Source organism: Aedes aegypti, chromosome 1 (genome assembly GCF_002204515.2).
Source record: "Aedes aegypti strain LVP_AGWG chromosome 1, AaegL5.0 Primary Assembly, whole genome shotgun sequence".
NCBI lineage: Eukaryota > Metazoa > Arthropoda > Insecta > Diptera > Culicidae > Aedes > Aedes aegypti.
In genome coordinates this window covers 165,226,638-165,242,321 of record NC_035107.1, presented here as the reverse complement: position 1 = coordinate 165,242,321, position 15,684 = coordinate 165,226,638, and the positions used below count along the sequence as shown (strand labels likewise).

General features: G+C 40.3%; 1 long non-coding RNA gene across 1 annotated transcript; it reads right to left on the bottom strand.

Moving 5' to 3' along the window:
* Window positions 1-250: 250 nt before the first annotated feature.
* LOC110679067 lies at window positions 251-1,524 on the bottom strand. Its single transcript, XR_002502183.1, has 3 exons — window positions 1,058-1,524; window positions 888-953; window positions 251-825 (listed from the first exon to the last, which is right to left on the bottom strand). It is a non-coding gene; the product is annotated as an uncharacterized LOC110679067 (long non-coding RNA).
* Between the last annotated feature and the right edge of the window lie 14,160 nt (window positions 1,525-15,684).

Sequence of the window (15,684 nt, the reverse complement as noted above, 5' to 3'; positions counted from 1 at the left end):
CTAAGCTTATAAAGCATGAGCGCAATCTACTAGGGAAAATGATCGAACGGTTCCGAGGTATACAATGCAAAAACTGGCTGTCGAAATTCAAAGCGAATGAATCGGAAGTGAACGCACCGAAGCAGTAAAGTGAACGTAGAACAAAAACGTGAGCGAACTAAGATCGACGACACGTGACTCAAGATAATCCTGGGTGGACGAACTAACCTCAGGGATCGGTAGCGAATGAACTAATAAACGCAAAACGTAATTTAGATTGAATTCATTTATGTATTGTATTCATTTTTTCGGGTAATTCATTTATGTGTAAGGTGTAAGTGTGAGTGTTGTAGTGTGAGTGACATGGCCATGGTTAACGACATACCTGATCAGGATTTATGTTAATGCTGGCAGCTGAGCGAACCGGCAGGGGTGTAGCGACGTCGCGTGATGTTCAGCACTGGGTACCGGCTGCAGCGGGTGTCCGAACCATGCGTTTCAGGAAACACCCCGACTCCTCGGCAGAAGCGTCGCCGGGAGGGGCACACGTGCGTGATAGGCCGAAGTAAAGTTGCGGGTATGGGCAATGGCTGATGTCCGATACTCTACCGTCTCCTCTCGTAGAAGGCCAACGTGCCTCCAACTGGTCTTCGCCTTCGGGACTACGCGACCACCGTGACGGAATGAACCTTCTCCGGATTCTCGGCAGGTCGGAGGGCCTCTATACCCGTTTGGCTACCGTAATGGCGGGCCTGCACGGTCCAGATGTCCACCTCGTGGAGTAGTAATGGCCGAAAAAGGCCGTAGAGCTTTTTAGCCCGTACAAAAAGCGTCAATCGGACGCTGCTGTCCAATGAATCTCCGATTAGGAATATAATAGAATAAATGAATTCAAAGAAAAGAATTACCTTTTGTACGATAAATAATTGCTCGAGAGCAGAGCCTTTGTTCCGCGTGAAAAATTAATCAAAAAACTATTGTTCGTCAAAAGAAAAGAAAAGTTAAATTAAATTAATGTTCACTATACTGCACCTAAATTCACTTCAAGATTTTTATTCACTTTGCACTTCTGACTAACCTTCGAATCAAATAAAAACGTAAATTATTCACCGAACTTGCTTCCACTCTTCAGCCAAGACGATTTAAAAGTGAGTAAAGATTTGAGAAAATGTAATCTTCATGCTTTAGAATGCTTAGTCATATATTCTGACAGTTAACACTTACACATACATTTAAACAATATTAGACGAGATTATTGAATTCATGGGCCATCTACATTTAAGTTACTTTACTACTAAGCTTTTATCCTAAAAAGCTTCTGTACAAAAAATATAAAATATTCGGCTGATATGTGAATGGTTCTTAAAATTATCAAAAGTTGCTATAAAATTATAGCAAACCAAAATTGTTGTACTGGTGCTTTTATAAATATTTCAAATCAGTTTGCCTCGTTTATTTACATATTTACAGAAAAAAACATATTATGAAATTTGATAAACAAAGATATATATATAAAAAAAAACAAAAGACTTTTAGACGAAAAGACGGAGAACGTTACATGCCTGATTCGGAGAAATGGTGAATTTTATGATCCATTCCATGTGAATATTATTAACTACTAGCTTAACTCTTCATAATTTGATACACTATTTTTCAAGCAACTAGAGTAAAGTTGCATATTACAGTTAACCAATCAACAAATGTTTACGTAGATAGAAGCATCAATTTAGAACACTGAGATGTTAACAGTTCGAAAGAATATGTTCAGTTTAATAGACGATATGTGATATCAAACTACGCCACAGAACAGTTAACGACTCTACAGCATCGTCAGCCAACTTAAAGTTAAAGTCCAGAACGCACCTACGATCAAGCTTAGATTTCAGATTAGCCGGTGAAACTGCATGTAGTCAACTGTTTATTTTTTGTTTAATTTCTGTATTAGTATCATTCCAAACATTACATTAATTTCTTATATCAAGGTTTTCTGTGTTAGACAACATACCATCCTAATTTGGTAAATTTTATTTTTTTTACTAACATTTTATTAACAATATATTTAATTTAATATGGCGAATCAGTTCAGATTTCTTTTTTTGCCGAAGTAAATTTCAAAATCAATCGTGGTAATAGAAGATTACAACGGGTTTTGTCTAAAAATATCTGTAATTTTATTTGACATTTGCTCCAATGTTTCAACATTGGAAATTCTATGTTACATCAGTACAATACCATAATGATTTTCAAATTTTATTTTGAATCTTCTGCAGAGCTTTCTTCCTGGTATTACAACAGGTAGTCCATATTGGTACAGCATACAACATGGCTGGTCTGAAAATTTGTTTGAAGATTTAAAGCTTGTTCTTGAGACAATGTTTCGATTTTTTGCTAATAAGTGTGTAAAGTCATTTCATATATTTGTCACATTTGGCTTGATTGCCCTCAAGGTGATTTTGGAAAGTTAAATTGGTATCTAGCATAAGCCCTAGATACTTAACTTCATCTGACCATTTTTTTGGAACCCCTATCATCGTAACAACATGTCTAATGGAGGGTTTTAAATAAAGAGCTTTTGGCTTACGGTGAAATACTATAAGTTGGGTTTTGGAAGCATTAGGAAATATCTTTCATTTTTGCAAGTATGAAGGAAAAAAAAAAATCCAAACTTTTTTTGCAACCTGCTACAAATGAAACGCATGCTTCGTCCTTTGGCGGAGAGGCCCCATACAAAAAATTATGACACTAGCTCTTGCAGGAAGCCAGTCAGATTTAAAGTACTGGTAATCATGCCAAACACTGTCGAATGCTTTTTCTATGTCTAGAAGTGCAAGACCAGTAGAATAGTTTTCAGATTTTTTAGAATGAACCAAATTTTGCTACACGTAACAAATTGACGGTTCAAAATGACCTTTGGAAAAAGTTTACTGATGGAGGAAAGCAAGCTGATTCGACGATTAGCTCAGATCAGAGCTTGAAGCTTCTGAAGATTTTTTTCCTGCTTTTAAAATTGGTATTTTTTCCATTTGTCAGGAAAATATGCCAACATTTGCTAAACATATCAAGCAAGAAACAAAAGTTACTGCCTTTCTGTGGATGTAGAAAATTCCATCATCGCCAGGGGCTTTCATATATTTGATATGTATTTTTATAATTGTTTGATTGTACCGTAAAACGGGCTAACTTTGATAATGTGGGTAACTTTGATAGTGCGAGTCCCACAACATATTAAACGAAATAACAAAGTTTCTGTCCATCAGTTAAGAAAAATGAATGAAAAAGTAAAGACTATTAGTATGCAGTGTTGTGAAAAACTCAATGTCTCATAACTCACGCCTGAGATTTTTCATGCGTGAGTTGTCAATCACGCAACTCAGCAGTCAAAAAAATCATGGATGAGTTGGCTCACCTTTTTGACTCATTGTCTCGTGTTTCCACAGTTCACTCACACACCGCAATCATTTCTTGTTAGTCTGGTAAAATTATACATTGTGATCCTTTCAATATTCGGGTTTCACGAGTTTTTGACGGGTTTTGCAACTGAATATTTTTTTACGGTTTGAGTCGATTGAGTGATTTTGCTTAACAAACTCAAGCATGAGATTTGCGAAGCAGATCTCTAATGAGTTTGCTCTCACGGGAGAGCGTACTGATTGAGATTTGAGTGTGAGTCTTTCAACACTGTTAGTATGACACTACATGTCAAAGCTATTTTCGTTGGAATCAAGTGCAGTTGAGAATTCATATGCAAATTTTTAAAATTTACAAGAAAACCATTTTTACAAACTGGCACCATTTTTGTAATCTAAGTCAGAATTTTCCATATAGCGACGCCTAGTGGTATGCAACGCCCCATAAATGTACCGTAATTCATTCAATTTTGTTCGATTCATACTCTATTATCAAAGTTACCCCAAAACAGAAAACCGACTTTCGATTACATGAAAAATAGTATATCCATTCAGAATAAATTGATTGGAAATCTATCAAGTGCAATCGATAGCTAGGATGTCAGTACTTGTTTTAAAAATATATATAGTAATTCTTTGAAACAGCATGCATACATATTGAAGTTCTCTTAAAAAAAAACTATCAAAGTTACCCCGTTTTACGGTACATTAAAACCTCAAAAGTACGACACTGTACATACCCGGAGGCCGTCAGCTTCAGCAGCCCCAAATATTAGCAAAATCCATCCGTTCTACGGGCTACCTACACGCGGCGATCAGATATCCACACAGCAGCTACGATATCGAGTGACCACTGCTAAACCCGAATCATCATATCAAGAGCACGAGCACCACCACGAAGAGCATGGATCTCCCAGGCATCCAATCTCGCACTTGCTCTCTAGGTGAGCACAGCATCCGTGTGAAGGTCTAGAGCTAGACTAAACCGTCATCATCCTCGTCAGCACCATCATCACTGCCGTGGGATTGATAAGGAGGACCAGATGAAGGCGATAAGAGCGGCAAGAATCGCTCGCGGTGAACCCCGGGCCGGTTAATTTTATCCCTTTTACTCTTATATGTGTGTTATTTGTTAGAACAAAATTTAATAGTTTAAGCCAAAAAGAAATCGGTTTGCATGTTCGTGATAATGTTTTAATAAATGTAATGGTTTAAAAAATGATGCGGATGCTCCGTTCGGTTAATATGAATCCAGAATAAGCAGTTCTAATCAAGAGCACTAAAACGCCCACCAAAATCTGAAGTAGCTTGATTTTGAATTGGACTAGTGAGTCCTAAATTAAATTGCGCTTTCAAACTGCATAGCAAGTTTATAAGCTTTTTCGCAATCAGTTAGTATTAATTTGTTTTCCTGAATGCCGGAATTGGCTTCTGAAGTTTTTTCCTTCTTTTCCAGAAGCATTTTTTCATTTTTTAATTGAGTGAAATGTTTTTCATTTTATTTTTGCAGATGCAGATTTTACAGTTATAATATTCATAGCAGGACGCGAGTGCGTAGAAATTGCCTTCTCCTCACGTTTTCAAGTCGGATCAAGAGTCTGTAATCACGGATTTTCCTTCATAATTGGTATTGTAATGTCTTTTGCTTCAACAATGGAAATAGTTAATGTTTCGAGAGCATTGTTAGGCGAAATTGATCATCATATAACAAAGCAGGATTGAGAAAAAAATAAATCCCTATGTACTAAATTTGGGTCTCCTGAATTTGAAAATGATGCCAAAATTCTTACAACTCGAGTATTTGATCATATTATTGCACAATTAAACTTTGAAAATCTGCTCAATACGCCTAAATGTAGAGAATTGCCCTTGAAATAAGCACATTATTAATAACAATACACGGTTTTATGAGCAAAAAACTACACTTGATATGCTGCATGACATCAAAAATGAGTTCAGAAGTTTATACTTAAGGTTATACAACATTTCAAACATTTAAAGTTGACATGTAGGCATAGCACCAGTGGATTGTTTAGCACCGACATTTACAACTGTATTGCTTACACCTTCAAAAAGTATGAATATTTCTATGCAAAACTGACGCTAATCAAATTGAAATTGTTCAAAATCATCATTAGTCATCTATAAACTAGAAAACATGGAAAGTATGTAATGCCAACGAAACCTTCAGCATCCTTGGGAGGAAACGTTTTTTGGTACCGACCTGATCAAATTCGCCCCTGTGATCAATTTACCCCCGGATTACGGTACCGTAATCCGGGGTAACATTGATCAGTTTTTAGGATATTTTTTGAATATTTAATTGAAAAATGCAAATGTTCTGAGTTTTATATTTTTAAAACAAGTACTGCCACCCATAGCTCGTGACTATATACTGCATTTTGTTTTTTGAAAGATTTAAGCATGTTTAAAAGAATGTGTTAAGTGATTTTTTGATTTAGCTGATATGGGGTAACATTGATCATCTATGTAAACAACGTTCGGTAATATTTAAAATATCGTTACTTACTTAAATCATGGCCCCCGAAGCCGAATATGAAGGCCAAACGCTTACAAGTCATTTACTTTTTGACTTATTTTAAAATTAAAAACACTTCGAACCACGGAATACGCCTATAGGTAGGCAATTTCCTAAGGGAATTCTATATTCTTTATTGTTAATGTTGCCAAATTGAGCATACAGTCACCCCACAGTTATGGATCAACTAAGGGCCCCTTTTCAGAACAAAATATGATTAAAAATCATGGTGGCGCTGTACAACACAAAATAACCTCCCTGGCACTGCACAATATAGTTGTTTTCGGGAATACACCTCAAAATTCGCGATGATTTACGAAAAAGTGTTGATTTCTATCGAAATTTCAAACGTTGTCCATCCCACAGATGTGGAGCAGTGGGAGAAGAGGATCCCTATTATGGATCAAATCGACTCATATTATGGATCAAAACACTATAACGGCAATTTATCTGCGAGGTAAACTAATGGTGTGCTATTGAAAGCATACGTTTTGGCGTTTATTTCAGAATCGACTTATCTTTGATTCATAACTGTGGTATGGTTTTCAATGCCCCACAGTTATGAATCAACGCTTCTTGCAATACGGTTGACATTTTATTTCCTACGGACGGCAAACATATGCTTAAGCGTATTTTAATTGATTGCGATGCTGTACAGATTTATGGTTCACATATACAAAATGTCTTCTGCCTAATTGCAACTCTATTTGATGAGATATTCCCGTTTTAATCCAACTCTGATCCATATCTGTGTGCTATCCATAACTGTGGGGTGACTGTACTTATGAAAATTTTGACAACGGAATCGTTTTCGGCGATGTTATTTTTAGTAAGAACCGCATTTTCCTTGCTCATATCGTTTGTAGAACTTATGTGAAAAATGAATTTCCGGTAGTGTCATCCTTACCCATTGAAATCATTGTTTCGAAAAGTTGACAAATTTACGCAAAATATAAACGCAATTTTCGCAAAAATCCTCACTTACATTAGCTTATGAAAATAAGAAAGAGTAGTACCATTCGTGATTTGGAAATGTTCCATCAATAAATGATGATACGAACTTTTTAAGAGACGAGTCATTCCGATCAATGTTACCCCACTGATCAATGATACCCCGGATTACGGTACTGTTTTTGTAGCCCTGATAAGTACTTTTAAATTGATAAAAGTAGTTTTAAAATCTTCCAAGAACAGAGAGACTTTGTGTGCGCACAGCACGAAGGTACAATGCGCACTGCGCTGAAATACTCATTCCTCTATTTTTGGTGGTCATCGTTCATTTTTCATTTATTTAGTTAACATCTACACAGATAACACTGAATCAACAATTTCACGCCACAATACTCGGTTCGTGGCAGCATCTCTCCATCCTCGGTTCTGCCCCACGCTCGCCAAATCGATACGCACTTGATCCGCCCACCTAGCTCGCTGCGCTCCACGCCTTCTTGTACCAACCGGATCCGAAGCGAACACCATCTTTGCAGGGTTGCTGTCCGGCATTCTTGCAACATGCCCTGCCCATCGTATCCTTCCAGCTTTGGCCACCTTCTGGATACTGGGTTCGCCGTAGAGTTGGGCGAGCTCGTGGTTCATCCTTCGCCGCCACACACCGTTCTCCTGCACACCGCCGAAGATCGTCCTAAGCACCCGACGTTCGAAGACTCCAAGTGCTTGCAGGTCCTCCTCGAGCATCGTCCACGTTTCATGCCCGTAGAGGACTACCGGCCTTATGAGCGTTTTGTACATGGTACATTTGGTGCGGGCGTGAATCTTTTTTGACCGCAGCTTCTTCTGGAGGCCATAGTAGGCCCGACTTCCACTGATGATGCGCCTCCGTATTTCACGGCTAACGTTATTGTCAGCCGTCAGCAAGGATCCAAGGTAGACGAACTCGTCGACCACCTCGAACGTATCCCCGTCTATCGTAACACTGCTACCTAGGCGAGCCCTGTCGCGCTCGGTCCCACCAGCTAGCATGTACTTTGTCTTGGCCGCATTCACCACCAGTCCAACTTTTGATGCCTCGCGTTTCAGGCGGGTGTACAGGTCTGCCACCTTTTCAAATGTTCGGCCGACGATGTCCATATCATCCGCGAAGCAAACAAATTGACTGGATCTCGTAAAAATCGTACCCCGGCTGTTAAGCCCGGCTCTCCGCATAACACCTTCTAGCGCAATATTGAACAACAGGCACGAAAGTCCATCACCTTGTCGTAGTCCCCGCCGGGATCCAAACGAACTGGAGTGTTCGCCTGAAACCTTCACACAATTTTGCACACCTTCCATCGTCGCTCTTATCAGTCTCGTGAGCTTCCCGGGAAAGCTGTTCTCGTCCATGATTTTCCATAGCTCTACGCGGTCGATACTGTCGTATGCCGCCTTGAAATCGATGAAAAGGTGATGCGTTGGGTTCTGGTATTCACGACATTTTTGGAGGATTTGCCGTACAGTAAAGATCTGGTCCGTTGTCGATCGGCCGTCAACGAAGCCGGCTTGATAACTTCCCACGAACTCGTTTACTACAGGTGACAGACGACGGAAGATGATCTGGGATAATACTTTGTAGGCCGCATTTAGAATGGTGATCGCTCGAAAGTTCTCACAGTCTAACTTGTCGCCTTTCTTGTAGATGGGGCAGATTACCCCTTCCTTCCACTCCTCCGGTAGCTGTTCTGTTTCCCAGATTGTGCCTATCAGCCGGTGCAGACAAATGGCCAGCCTTTCCGGACCCATCTTTATGAGTTCAGCTCCGATACCATCCTTACCAGCAGCTTTGTTGTTCTTGAGCTGGTGAATGGCATCCTTAACCTCCCTCAAAGTGGGGGCTGGTTGGTTTCCATCTTCCGCAGTACTGACGAAGGCATTTCCTCCGTTGTCCCGTCCTTCATTGCCTGTGCTCTCAGCACCATTCAGGTGCTTGTCGAAGTGCTGCTTCCACCTTTCGATCACCTCACGCTCGTCCGTCAGAATGCTCCCATCCTTATCCCTGCACATCTCGGCTCGCGGCACGAAGCCGTTGCGGGATGCGTTGAGCTTCTGATAGAACCTACGCGTTTCCTGAGACCGGCACAGCTGTTCCATCTCCTCGCACTCCGTCTCCTCCAGGCGGCGTTTTTTCTCCCGAAAGAGGCGGGTCTGCTGTTGCCGTTTCCGTTTATAGCGTTCCACGTTCTGCCGGGTCCCTTGCTGCAGCATGACCGCCCGCGCTGCATTCTTCTCCTTCAAAACCTCCTGGCATTCCTCGTCGAACCAATCGTTCCGTCGACTCCGTCCCACGTACCCGACGTTGCTCTCAGCTGCATCGTTGATGGCTGCTTTTACTGTTCTCCAGCAGTCCTCAAGAGGGGCTTCGTCCAGCTCACCCTCTTCCGGTAATGCAGCCTCGAGTTGCTGCGCGTATGCCGCTGCGACATCCGGTTGCTTGAGCCGCTCTAGGTCATACCGAGGCGGCCGTCGGTACCGTACGTTGTTAACGACGGAGAGTTTTGGGCGCAGTTTGACCATCACCAGATAGTGGTCAGAGTCGATGTTAGCGCCACGATAGGTCCTGACGTCGATAATGTCGGAGAAGTGCCGACCATCAATCAGAACGTGGTCGATTTGCGATTCTGTCTGCTGTGGTGATCTCCAGGTGTATCGGTACGGAAGGCTGTGCTGGAAGTAGGTGCTACGAATGGCCATATTCTTGGAGGCGGCAAAATCAATTAGTCGTAGGCCGTTTTCGTTCGTCAGCCGGTGGGCGCTGAACTTTCCAATCGTCGGTCTGAATTCCTCCTCCTGGCCAACCTGAGCGTTTAGATCTCCTATGATGATTTTGACGTCGTGGCTTGGGCAACTGTCGTACTCGCGTTCAAGCTGCGCGTAAAAAGCGTCTTTATCATCATCAGTGCTTCCGGAGTGAGGGCTGTGCACGTTTATTATGCTGAAGTTGAAGAACCGGCCTTTGATCCTCAACTTGCACATTCTCTCATTGATCGGCCACCACCCGATCACGCGCCTCTGCATATCACCCATCACTATAAAAGCTGTTCCCAGCTCATGTGTATTGCCGCAGCTCTGGTAGATGGTATGGTTACCTCTAAACGTTCGCACCATTGATCCCTTCCAACACACTTCCTGCAACGCTACGATGCCGAATCCACGGTCCTTCAGCACGTCGGCGAGTATGCGTGTGCTCCCGATGAAGTTGAGAGATTTACAGTTCCACGTACCGAGCTTCCAATCGCTAGTCCCTTTACGTCGCTGTGGTCTTCGCCGATTGTCCCGGTTCGTATTCTCTCGTTGATTATTCGTTGCTTGATTTTTTACGGCTGGCTTGCAGGGCCTGACACCAACCCCCTAGATTTCCGGAGGACCATTCCCCCTAAATGTTCGGAGGACCATAGTGCGCAGTTTAGCTTAGAGTCCTTCTCTGGCACTCGGACGATGATCAGCCGCCCCTGACATGGGGAACAGACGCTGTTGTGAGCCGCTCCTAACATGGAGTACAGACGCTCAAGGTTTGCAGAAGCAAAAGCAAAAGCAAACCCCCCCTTCCCTGTCAGCATACGACCAAAGTTCCCACCGGGGGTTGGTTACCCGATCTTCCCTAAGGTTACTCGTACCCCGGCCAGTACCGCGAGGAGGTAGGGATAGGAGTTGCTGGGCAAGAGGCTAAGGACCGCACAAAGGGGTCTATTTTATTCCTTCAGGTACGCGAGGTACCAATGGTACGCCATGCCCAGCCATTTACCAACCTGGTGGTCATCGTATTTCTTAGATTTTTCGAAGATTTGCTCTTGACCGCAACGGAAACAAAGGAACCGTCAATTATTATTGCAACTTCTGTGATTTTCTCCCAAGTCGTGAAGACTTTCGCAGGGTGGGCTCTTGGAGTAGATTAAATGCGCATTCATTCAATCAAGATATTCGTATTGAACAATAAGGACTGTTCATTTAATAAAGTGGACACTTTGTTTATGCTAGATATATTTTTTTTATTTAATAATAAAATCGTAATCGGTTTTCTGTGTATCGCACAACTAGAGAGCCGGACCCAATTCTTGGCACTTTTGATTCACTTTGGCAATGGGGTTTTTTGAAAGCTACAAAGCTCATATTTGGATACAATGTGCGTTGTAGTAAAGTGCTCCTTATTGCAAAGTTTTAGACAATTCGGCCGAGAAAAACCCTCCATGCCAAAGTGAATCATGCAAGTGCCCAAGTGGTTCTGCACCCTATTATTCTACAATGCTATGAAAATATAAGATCTTAGAAAATGCTTTCAGCTGAAGAGCTAAATAGTTTTTTCCAAAATCTCCTAAGAAAAGCTGATCGTCAAAGTTTAATATTATTTTTCGCAGAACAAAAATCCTCATATTTGTGAACAAATTGTATGTTTGAATCCTTTACTACTAAAGGTTTAGCTTTAAAATAATCAACTATATTCCACTACTCTCTGACATTAGGTAACTTCAGTGATTTATATATACATTTATGATCAAATTTGCTGATAAGCCATCTTTTCACCCCCAGCAAAAGAGAAAAGTAAAAAGCGTGTTCAAGACTAGTTTAGATTACTAACGAAACTATATTTGTATAAAGGAGAGCTAAATAATGAGTTTAAACCGCAGTTTTAAGTATAAATTTAACTGTTTATGGTCGTTTTACTAAAAAGACTCATACTTCTAAAATCTCGTTGTACGCATATTTATCGATCTACAGCAAACGTTTTCTTTCGAATGTTTCAATTGGTAATCTTAGAATAACATATTATGAAAATAATATGTGAAAAAAACGATTTTATCACAGCAGTGTTGCCAATTTTGGTTATTGTTAATTTATTTTGAAAAGTCTTCTAAAAATAAAGCAATCGTTTTTCTGTTGTGCTTTAAATATGACGTGGGGACTAAATAAGTAACCTTATGAAAGCTTAATTTGTTTTTCATATTGATACTATGTTAGTACTTCCGTCAGGACGTAGGGGAAAAGCACCAATTTTCGACCCTGTGCTAATTTTCGACCCATTCATACGATTTTGGCCTACTTTGTATGAAAATCCGAAAATTGGCACAGAATTCTTGTAGGTCGAAAATTAGTGCTTTTTCTCTAATTTAAACCAAAAAGTTCTACTCATACCAGTTTCCTTCAAATTTAAAATATTTTCCTAAAAATATCGGGGAAAAATGATTTTGTTATACCTGTAAAATTGTTGCTCCAAAAATAATTTGATTTCTTCCATCAGGCTCCTGATTGATGTTGCTTTCGAAGAAAAAACCTTTTTTGAATATCAAATATATAGGGTAAGTGTTTCCTTAGTTGTGGGTGTTCCTTAAGTTGCGGTAGTGCCGTTTTCACTGCTTTTATTACATTAGCCACAGAACCGACACTGCCAATCAACGTCTTGGCTTGTTGATACACGGAATAGTTGAAAAAAGCGTTAACATTTTTTTTAAAACTGATGAAATATCACTAAAATGGCTGAAACTGTTCTTGCTTGTACCAATAGTTGCGGTAAAGTGTGCCTATAGTGGAGAATCCCATAAGAAAACCACGGATACCGCAACTACAGGAACACAAATTAAAAATATACCGCCACTAAAGGAACAGTGTACCAATAGTGGAGGTATTATTTTTCACTGACATGCCGTGGATTACTGCGATGAAATCATTTTTCTCATTAAGTCAATGGTCGTTACTTCCCGTTACAACAATAACAAGTACAGTCACCCCACAGTTATGGATCAACTAAGGGCCCCTTTTCAGAACAAAATACGATTAAAAATCATGGTGGCGCTGTACAACACAAAATAACCTCCCTGGCACTGCACAATATAGTTGTTTTCGGGAATACACCTCAAAATTCGCGATGATTTACGAAAAAGTGTTGATTTCTATCGAAATTTCAAACGTTGTCCATCCCACAGATGTGGAGCAGTGGGAGAAGAGGATCCCTATTATGGATCAAATCGACTCATATTATGGATCAAAACACTATAACGGCAATTTATCTGCGAGGTAAACTAATGGTGTGCTATTGAAAGCATACGTTTTGGCGTTTATTTCAGAATCGTCTTATCTTTGATTCATAACTGTGGTATGGTTTTCAATGCCCCACAGTTATGAATCAACGCTTCTTGCAATACGGTTGACATTTTATTTCCTACGGACGGCAAACATATGCTTAAGCGTATTATAATTGATTGCGATGCTGTACAGATTTATGGTTCACATATATAAAATGTCTTTTGCCTAATTGCAACTCTATTTGATGAGATATTCCCGTTTTAATCCAACTCTGATCCATATCTGTGTGCTATCCATAACTGTGGGGTGACTGTATGAGAAAACAAAAATATCTGTATTGTTACGATACTTAGAAACACATCTTCTTCTTCTTCTTTTGGTATTATGTCCTTACTGGAACAAAGCCTGCCGCTCAGCTTAGTGAGCACTTCTACAGTTCTTAACTGAGAGCTTTCTTTGCCAAAGTTGCCATTTTTCGCATTCGTATATCGTGTGGCAGGTACGATGATACTCGATGCTCAGGGAAGTCAAGGAAATTGCCATTATGAAAAGATCCTGGACCGACCGGGAATCGAACCCAGACACCTTCAGCATGGCTATACTTTGTAGCCGCGGACTCTAACCACTCGGCTAAGGAAGGCCCCATATTTATCTTCAAGTTGAAACACAATCGCAATTGTTTGAGGCATATGTTAATAGTGCACAAGTGAAAATAGCTGCGACATAGAACGAAAGTTCAGACACGAACTACTGATTTGCCATGGAATGATTTATTTTCGCTATGCGATATTCGCAAATTATTGCAGAGCAGCTCTAGAAGCGTGGTAGCCTTCTGCCGAAACATTTTTCAGGACCCCCTTTTCAACCATTCTAACGTCGATAGACCCCGCTGCTGAGGTGGGGAAGGACACGCTGTTGCGGTGCGGTTGGTGCATCGAGAAAGCAAATTAATTCGACTCAATCATCTCCACTTGGTTTATTAATATTTTTTCGGCAAACGTGTACGTGAAGGGAGCGAAAAAGTGATAAAACGTGATTTGCGGACCTTCAACGTCGAGCGGGAACGGGAATGCCATTGGGAAAATTACGGTTGATAGACGCTGAGCCGAACGTGAACTGACGGTGATAATGATGATTGCCTTAGTTATCATTTTTATTCCCAACGCATGGGGCTTCTGCAATGTACTGTTGAGTAAAACGAAACGAGCCGCTAATTTTTTTTTTGAATATTTTCATGTAGATGGGTGGGGTTGTAATCTCATAACGTTTGACAGATGCTTTTATAGTTATTCTTGTGGGAAATCTTCAATGATAGGCGTTACCTGCTTTGTAATATTTATCCTCTAATGGTATTATTGGATCTATTGAAAAATGTATATGCAACTTCTACAGCTCACTATCGACTAATATACTCAGCCAGCATAAACATGAACATGGATGACCGCTTCATAGTTGCACTTCATGATTGGTCAGATCAATCGAAGTTGTACAGTGATTTAATGGATGGGGCTTGGGATTATCTAACCAATCTCGACAAACACAAATCGAAAGCTAAAAATTGAAAAGTCAGTATTATCGCCGGCCACGCCCTTACGGTAATTGGGGAAGGAATGTTAGTTAAACAACCATTGCTACTAGAGCCCGAATGTATGTACCTCTTCATCTCCACAGTTGTCATGGAAAGAATATTGATTTAGCGGGATAAGGTAAGCATCTGGGAGTCACTTTTGGTTGGTGATGCGATTCAAGATGTGAATCTAATAAAATTGGCGATATTACTTCACAGCTGTCAACATTGCAAGCAGCACGTTTACATAACACGCCAAACGAGTGTGATCGAGTTCCTGCAGGCTCAACAGAAAAATCAAAGCATTAAACATTACTTTATCAACTAATATACGCCACCTCGAAATCTTTTCAATTGTTTTGTACCATTGAATTAACTGTGAATGACATTTTAACAAAAGAAACGGGGCTCGTTATTTTTCTTTACAAAAGAATATGGAATATTTATCATAACAAATCAAGACCAAAATAATATAATTTGTGGTACATTCATTTCAAGAAATTTTAAACAAAAAAATTAAGCAAAAATTAATGTTTGTATAAAGTATTTTCGTAAACTTTAATTTTGCTTCATTATACGTTCTTGCATAAAATAACTTGAAAACGATTATAGATTTCCAAATTTACTTAAAACCTGATTGATTCATTCCACACGTTCTGGTTTCCGTAAAATATGGTATGAAAAATCAAATCATCGTGAAAACGTACTTTATTTTATCTAATCTATCAATTGACGCTTGTTGAATGTTACTCCGACGAACCGCAATAAATCTCAATTAGGTAATTTTTAAACGTCTTCTGTTTCCCATCCACTCGAAAGAAAACAGTGCATCATCTCGTGCACCGAAATTTTCAAGTTTGATAGAAAAAGTAGGCATCTTGACCGAGGAGGAGCAGCAAAAAACAACTCCATTTCGCATTACTGCCTTGAAGTACCCTTCGTAAATCGGATTGGATGGTGGAGAGCAGACTTCTTATAGTTGTGGTCTGTGGTTCTGCTCTGCCCATCTTACGGGAAGGCACAAAAGGACCACTTAGAATGGTGCAGTGACTGACGGAAAGTAATTATCTTTTCGTTCTTTGCCGGCCAAATTCCCCGGAGGCAAATGGAATTGTGTTCGGCTCACGCGCGCTTCGGCGGACAAAAACAGATTAACACGTCTTTTGCATTATGCGATTGTCATAAAT